The sequence below is a fragment of the Anarrhichthys ocellatus genome, unplaced genomic scaffold (assembly GCF_004355925.1).
Source record: "Anarrhichthys ocellatus isolate YVR2014 unplaced genomic scaffold, GSC_Weel_1.0 scaffold4, whole genome shotgun sequence".
NCBI classification, from domain to species: domain Eukaryota; kingdom Metazoa; phylum Chordata; class Actinopteri; order Perciformes; family Anarhichadidae; genus Anarrhichthys; species Anarrhichthys ocellatus.
In genome coordinates, this window is record NW_022280034.1 from 15396970 (window position 1) to 15405580 (window position 8611).

General features: G+C 42.9%; 1 protein-coding gene across 1 annotated transcript in view; it reads left to right on the forward strand.

Annotated features, from left to right (window-relative positions):
• caskin2 (CASK interacting protein 2) overlaps positions 1–8611 on the forward strand; it is a 57021-nt gene that overhangs the window by 18464 nt on the left and 29946 nt on the right.

Sequence of the window (8611 nt, forward strand, 5' to 3'; positions counted from 1 at the left end):
GGATGCTGACATCATTCGTTGGGGTTTGTGTTTATCAAGCTATTACAGGCATAGTTTTTGATCGGACCCATCTATATTATGTATTATCTTTAGCCCTTGTCCTAAATAAACATTGAAGTTGCATGTTTTGGCGTCTCAATCACCCAAATGTGCACATTTCCAGCGTATTGACCGTTGCCTCTTAGGCCTAATGAGAAATGTAATGACTTTTCCATCCATGTAGGAGTGGTTGACCTCATGCTGGTGTTTGGCATACGTCCAATAATCCCGACAGTTAACTAACTAGCTGGAGGGGGTCACTGAGCAAAGTAGCCTTTGTCAAATTGATTTTATTGTTCTTTTTTCGATGTCCGCAGCATAATCAGTAACAGACTCAAAGCTTTGCTGCTGAATTCTCACTAGTTTAAATTGGAAAGGAGCCGGGAGTTGGTGGAAACCCTCAGGACTTGACTGGAACCAGGTCTTCACATTCTAGTTCACCAGAGTCTAGTCCAACTTGAGCGTGCGTGACTTTATTTTGTATTCTTTTAATTGATGTACTATTTACTTTGGACTCGAGTGGAACAGTAGGGCTTGCGAATGTGTGCCAAGAGTTGTGTTACGGTTTGTAAATGGATGTTAAACGCGGCCCCATTTACTTAAATTCATCAAGCCTTTCTGTTCTTTCATTCTTCGGTAGCCATGGAGGCTTGCAAGAAAAACAAAGTATTCTGCAAGGATTCAAGTTAACGCGGGTGTTTAATTGATATGGGGGGGGTTGAAGGAGCCGTTGTTTTGTGTGCATCCCCTCAACCTTGTATTTTATGCCATGTTTTGCTTCAATTCCAGTGAACTTTTTTGCCATTCAAGATCAAGATCCTGCTACAATCCAATATTACCGTAATGGATGTTCAGTGAATTTATAATGCCTCACTGATCCCTTTATACCATCGTATCGCTCAACCTCAGATATGGGATGAATATTAATAACCAGTAAATTAGTTTACCTCCAAGGCCAATGTCTTAAAGTAATGAACTGGTCCCTGCAGTGAGTAGGTACTGTAAACAGAGGATTTGAATAGTATTTAAAGTGTTTTGGTGCAGGGTTGAGACACGTTACGTAACATGAAACCTGCAGGTGTGCTCTACTCTCCGGTTGTTCAGGAGGAAGCTGCACAGATGTAGCAGTATACACAATGCAACACGGTGATCCGTTTCATCTCCTCACTGGCCTCACTGTCAGCAAATATTGAATGCGTCTGACCCAGTTGCCAGAGGCACCGCGGGAGATTACTCCCTACATTTTTTTTTTAACAATGGAGCAAGTTTATTGGATAATAAGGCCCGGAGCTGGTTTCATGGGAAGGGGTTTTTCTCAAGACCTAGTTCCCAGTGTGTTCCTCTTAGCGAACGACGCTGCGACGGAGCAAAATGATGAAGAATTGTTTAAGCTAAAGTGTGTCACTTTAAGAAAGTGTGCGCGCCCCTGGGTGTGCGGTTTGCCCTGTTTACTGCCGTTCCTTCCCTCTGTAGTGTTGGGAGACTCTGCCAGTAAACTTTGTTTACTTCAACACAGAGTCATAAACACTATTTAAAGACTGATGCTGATGTTGCTTCAGGGCTGGTTTGTCTCTGCAGGCGGTGCGCACCTCCATTCATCAGCATCTCTCATCACATTTCAGGCTGACAGGTGATTTCACCTGAAAATCAGATGTCTCCTCTAAGCATCTCTGATGGACAGTGGCATTTTTGGTGAGGTCCAAATTCAACTTCAACTGGACTGAGGACATAATTACTTTAATAACTATTGAATTTTAGATCTTTACTTATTTTTATTTGAAGTGATGGAGGTGTAGCAGGGCTGCACAATTAATAAAGACCGTAATATGGCGTACTGCAAATTTTGAATGGCGGGAGGCACAATATTTGTTGGAGGCGAAAAGTGTGTCTGAATTTGTTTTAGATAAAATATTGCATACTGCTTACATATCATATTCTACAGACTTAAAAAAACATCTTTGTTTGGTACAGATCCTCGCAAAAATCACACCATAATAATTGTTAAAGAAAATGAGAATCAAATGTGATGGCAAAAATTTCAATATCAGTCAAAATATTCACTATGTATATATTGCGTCTATAAGTTGTATGAAGCCTCTTGTGGCTCCACTGCGCGAAATCTGCGAAAGGTCCTCTGCGAAAGGAGTGATGTCACTTGAGTCAGTGTGGGTCGAGTCTGACGACTACAAGTTAGAAAATGAGAATTGTTGGATTGTGGGTAATGTAGGCGACAGGTTTTGACACGGGAGAAGAATGGGTGGTTCTGCTGCATGGATCTGGATCCTTTCTGGTAAACCGCTGTGACTCTGACGGTGTTCTAGGAGCGCGACGCTAAATCGCTGAAGTACTCTTTAAAACACGGTGCCGCTGCAAATGACTCCTGGTTTTGGGCATTGATGTTTGCAAGCTTTAAACTGTGATGACTTCGCCGTGCAGACTTGACAAAATCAATTGAAGCTATCGTGGTAATTAGGCTCAGGCCCAACTAAGGTTTAAAAAGTTAAATCTTTCTTGTCATTTACTCAATTCCTGCAACTTTTGAAACAATCGTCACATCACCAGATGACCACGGTATCACAGTCTTTGCTGAAAGTCTCACCACTCTGCTGGAGTTATTTTTGAAGCTGGAGTGCTGGAGTCTTCTCTTTTTTTTTTTTTTTTTTTTTTTTTTTTTTTGGGGGGGGGGGGGGAAAGCTTAGCAGCAGCAGCTGACACAGGCAATCTCTCTCTCTCTTCCTCACCGCAGAGAGCTGCATGACGGCTCCCACTCGGCGAGACTTAACACCCCGGTTCATTTTTTACACTCCTCACACAAACACCGGCTCACTCCTGTGGGGATCCGGTCACCACCTCACCGCTGAAGCCACACTGTAGACGCTGTCCGCTGGGACTTTACAGTTCATTTAAGGTTGCAGACACCTTCAAGGATTAGGAACCTGCATATCTTTTTTTTTTTTTTCCTACATTTTGAAATCCTATTAAAATGTGTTAGTATAGACCCCGCAATAAACAACAACAACAGTGTGTTGCATGCAGAAAGATTTCTTATCATGTTTTTTGGAGCCTTATTAGGAATTCTGTGGGACAGCTGGATCGAGGCCAGGTCCCGCTGTGCCTCAGTGGTTTGGTTAGAGGGACTGTGTTTACCCCCTCAGTAATCAGAGCAGTTAAATGGATGTGTTCCTCAGATAAGTGTTTCCCTTGATGAGGTCCTCGCCTGACCACAAACCATTTATCGCCAGAGAGATGATGACCTTAAATTACCCCCGTCTTCTCGCTCCCCCTGTATTTTGGTCTCGCCCCGGGCCGCTGTGGCTGCACTGTTTGTTTGCCAGCCCCCTTCTCCTGATCGTGGTGCGGGGGGGTCCTTCCCAACCCCAAAACTCCTGAAGCAAGTGTCCTTTTCTGTGTTTGATAATGAGAAGCCGGTGTGGGTGGAAGCAGGGTTGAATTCCCCGTGGTATAACTCCAAGGAATGCTTTCCAGATATAGAGGGGGAAACTTTAACACAACGCCAAAAAGCAAACCTAGAAGTAACTACTGTTATTTGTATTTTGAAGACAGCAGCGGAAAAGGCTTTCTTGTCTTTTACTAAAACATCGAAACAGAGAAGTCTTGCATAGTCTTTTTCTTTTTTTGAATGACTTGTATTTCTAAGGTGACATGTGGCAAAAATATGCTGTTAGAAAAGGCATTTCAGATATGCTCAGATATTAAAGTAAGAGGGAAATGTCAGAAAGCTTTATGCAATATTTCACTCATCTAACGTATATCTGATCTTATACAGGATCGTAGAGTCAAACAGGCTGGGCCGCATGTTGATGCCCCATCAATGCTTGCTGTCTTTGCGACTTTGACGTTGGTGGTCGGAACGGAGGTACCACGTGGTCAAGCTCCACCTGACGGCACCTATCATATATATAATCGGGAGTTGCATGAATGAAAGTAAAACCCTGCCGGAACTATTTGTTGTACAACAAACGAAAGAAGGCAAAACGTTTCGACATGCCAGTCCTTTTGCCGGGACGTTTGCAGCATCCCAGATGTCCAAATGAGCTGTGTCCTCTAATAAACGCGGGAGAAAACGAGACATTTTTGCGCGCGCCCGCTCATTTCTGTCGGGCTGTTATTGGGCTGATATTGTGTCGTCTGAACCCAGAATGAATAGATGGAAGTCCTTGAATTTCATACATTTATCTCCTGCCAACATGTGAAATTATGTAATGTGCCTTCGGAGACAAATGCAATGTTATTTTACCTCCCTTATTGCTATGCTTTTTCTGTCCAGTTTTTAAATTTTTTTTACATGCGTGGACCGGGATCAAAGACGTTTTTTAAAATGAGTTTCGCAGCCGTGCAAATCCTGAGCAACAGACGCCGCTGCCAGCTGCAGTCACGCTGAAGGAGACGAACACAAGCAGGCCAGCTTTTATTTGTTGTCTTTTATTTTTTATTTACATTTTCCAGCTTTTCCTCCTCCTCCTCCTCTGTGTTCTTTTACTCTGAAGAGGTTCGGTGCTATTCGCACACCCGTCTGATCGTGCAGCGAGTGTTTGTTTGCACACCCGACTCACAAAAAGACATTCCCCTCGTCTCACCTGAATGGTAAATGGACTTGCGTTTGAATAGCCTCCTTTCTAGACTTCCGGCCACTCAAAGTGCATGACGCCGACATGTCTTTCCAGCCCATTAGGACCAAACTAATTCACATTCACACCCACTCATACACTGATGGCACAAGCTGCTGGAGCAATGTGGGGTTAAGTGTTTTGCCCAAGGACACATCGACATGGACTGGAGGAGCCACCGATCCTCCCAGGTATAGATTCATGTCTTTCCCTCCTCTTTTGAGCGTTCTTTTGCTCCTCAGTGAACTACGTTCTCCACATTAAAAGCACCAGGATCCCTTTTTTTTTTATCTGTCCAGGATGCTTCAACTGTTCCGAGAGCAGTTTCAGAGGGCGGGTGGCAACAGTAGTCCGGAGCGTCGCTTATGCATCACACGGTTTTCCTTTGCTTTGTTTTGTTGTAACCATAGAAAACAATAGAGGGCTTCCACGCTGGCAACTCCTCGGCTCTTTGTGCTCTTTCCTGTGGACATCAGCTTTCAGCGGGGAGCTGAGTCTGTGCAAGAAATCACAATGCTTGAGATTTACTACACATCTGTTTGCACCAGCTCCTCGGGGTGAGGGGTGGGGGGCACGCACACGCACACACACACACACACGCACACCACAGAGAGTCAACATGCTGGTACTTTAATTGATCCTGTTGTCAGAAGGAGCCCCCTACTACTTTTATGTGAAGGGGGAAGGAGGGAGGGGATGGAAGGCAGGAGGGAGAAAAAGGGAGCTGGCAGTTTTGTAGATACACAGTCGGAGAGAGGAGCGAACGAGTAGGACAGCGTGGTGGGTGTGCTATGTGAGGAATGCTGACTCTTGTTGTAACTAGAACTCCTGAAAGGCCCTGTTCTTTCCATACCGCTGCTGGGACAGTTTAGACCCCATTTTGGCACGCAGCCCAACGCCCAACCCCTCTATCTGTCTCACTATCAATGTGCCTTTTTGTGCCTTCGGGCTCTTGTTTTTATGCATGTCGGAGTCTTCAGCAGCAACAGCTCCACAATAGGACCCGCATGTAAACTTCCCCCTGACTGCCGCAGAATGATTACATCAAACACAAAGCAGTGCCTGTGTCCCGTTTGTGTGCATTAATGTTGCCGTTTGGTAGAGAATCCCCCCCCCCCCCCCCAAAAAAAAACTCCCGGTGAAAGTGTGCTGACGTGGGAGGCTCCAGCGGGAAATGATCTCCTAACCGTGGAAGTGAGAATGCCGTATTTATCTGCTAAGCTCCGGAAGAAATGGTAGACATTCTGTATGAGGGTTCCCACGCGTCCCGGAGAACCTCTGGGAAAACGGTCGACCAATTTTCCAGTCATTGAAAACACAATGTTTAAATGTTTGAATAATGGTAAATCGGTTGGCATGTTTGGTTCAATTTGACACGATTTCTAAGCATGTAAGAGGTGATTTCACAGATAAGTTCTTGCCATAGACTTCCATGGAGAGGAACACGTTAGTGTGATTTCTGTCATACCAGCTGAAAATGTCCTGGATAAGTCCTGCAAAATCATCTCTAGAAACGAGTGGGAGCTTTGAAGTTCCTTGATTATTGTAGAAAGTCTATATTTTTTTTCTTTTGACATTTATTACATTTTATTTATGCACAGAAAACCCAACTGCACTGGCAGTCAGAATATTTGTTCACTTTACGACTTTTCTGAGCTGAAAAATAACATGAATAAAGCAGAGAGAAAGAATTGCATACTTAATCGGCGCTCCAGTGGGAACCCATTTATATGCATATCCACAAATGACTTCATATTCTCTTTTTCATTTTCTTTTATACGGAACATTTATTCAGATTTTCCACAGCAAGTTTTTTTTGCTTCAGCTTCTGCTGTTAAGCATCCCCTTTTGATGATGTAATCCATTTTTATCCTCCACAAGTTTTGTTCATACATTTCTACTTAAAGGCTATTTACTACAAATCATTTTCATAGTTTTGGCCATCATGTCGCTGGATTATAAATAACATTCTTCATCCATATTATATTATATAGTGTGATACTTATCATTCGGTATGTGGACGTGACCTCGATGGTTTTTGGTGACCTCGATACTGACCGTTGTGTTTGTTGACATGAGAATGTCACTTTAGCCAACATGCTGCCAGAATAAACAGCAGGGTATTCCCCAACATTATAAGACTCGGGCAATGCACACACCTTGTGCATTGTTGTTAACCGTTGTTACTGGTTTTATTTTATTTATGTTTTGTTCCCTAAGAATATTTAAATATATTTTCACAATCCAATTCCAATGTCTGAATATTCTTCAGAATGAATAGACCCATTGCTCTTTTAAAGGCTGTACCTGCATCATCGCGCTATTGTATTGTCATCACGTCGGTGGCATAAGATGGTCTCGAAATGACAATAATGTTGTTAATCGCAATTATTTCTGGCACAATATATTGTGCAACAGAAGTTGTTATCGTGACAGGCTTATTGTTGGACACGGGCGCCCCCCCAATTCTAATTTCAGAAAGGTGTGGCTTAACGGTTGTTTACCCCACGATACACTTTAGGTTTTGGTTAAAGCATACGGATGTCTTCTCTGTGTTCTAAATAGAATACATCTTTATCACGAATGGAGCTGCAGCTGATATCTTCTCAAGTCAACTTTTCATTATGTTTTTCATCCACTTATTTGTTTAGTCTATAGAATATAGTGCAATACGTCCATTATCCCCATCGCCTCAAACAACTTGTTCTGTTTTAGAGCTTCAGTTTCCAATATTGCCGGACAACATTTGACATTTCAAAGTGATATCATGAATGTCTTAAGAATCCATCCGTTCAAAAGGTAGATGATTAATGTTCTGTCAATCAGCTAATTGATTTATTGCTGTTTCAGCACTAATCTCTACTGGTGGTACCAGGCTGAAACCTTCACCTCTGGTTAACTCTACGTCTCTCTGTCACACACACACACACACACACACACACACACACACACACTTATGTGATTTTCCACACCTAAGTGGGAGAAAACAGTGATGGAGATTGAGTGCAATAAATGGCTCAGTATTCGGAGGCGATCTGCTTCCTGTGTGGGTCTTGGTGGACAGTAGGCCCTTTACAGTAGATCTCTGCTGTAGGACGTCCAGAGATTCTTAGCTGTGTGAGAAGAGATTCCAGCCCTCACTAGAGGCTGGAGATGGATGTATGACATCTGAAGTGTGGAAACTTGGTTAGATATCTTTTTAGAGCAAGGCTTTTAAGGCTGAGCCGAGCTTTGGGATGATGGCCAGATTTGATTGGCGCCAGGTGATGAAAAAAGAGGATTATGTATGTAGAAGAGTTTGTAGAAGTTTAGACTTTCTACCTTTTAGATAAAATACATTTGATACAAATACAAATCCAGCCTTCTATTTAGGTTCCTAAGGTTTCCATTATGCAACTGCCGGGACCAGTTTGTCAATTAGTTTAGGCAACTAGTATTCAGTTTGAGACATTGTGAACAGTCTGAAAGTATTTTGGAATTAATAGAAAATACTGAATTCACATTCACATTTTTTTTGTGATTTTGGTTAACACACGTGGAAGCAGGACCAATGAAAGTGACTATATGATGCACTAGAGAATGTTCCCTCTTGGAGTACAGTATGAACGAGTAAGACATGGGACAAGTAGCAGTCTGTCTGTTCCAAGGTGAGTGGAAAATGAAAAAAAACTTGTTCAGTCTTGCTAACTGAATTATGATATTTTTACGACCGGGTGCTGCTGCCGAAAAAAGAAAAACATGTGTTATTTTATCCTGGCGTGCTTGTGTTTAGTGTTTGTCACTGTCGATTCCAAAGAGCCCATAAGATATGTAAATGAGGTGGAATGCTACGTTTCCGCAAGGCAGAATCACTTCGCTTATGAATCATTTGGCTGCTGTGAGGGTGTCAGATGCACTGAGAGAGAGAGAGAGAGAGAGAGAGAGAGAGAGAGAGAGAGAGAGAG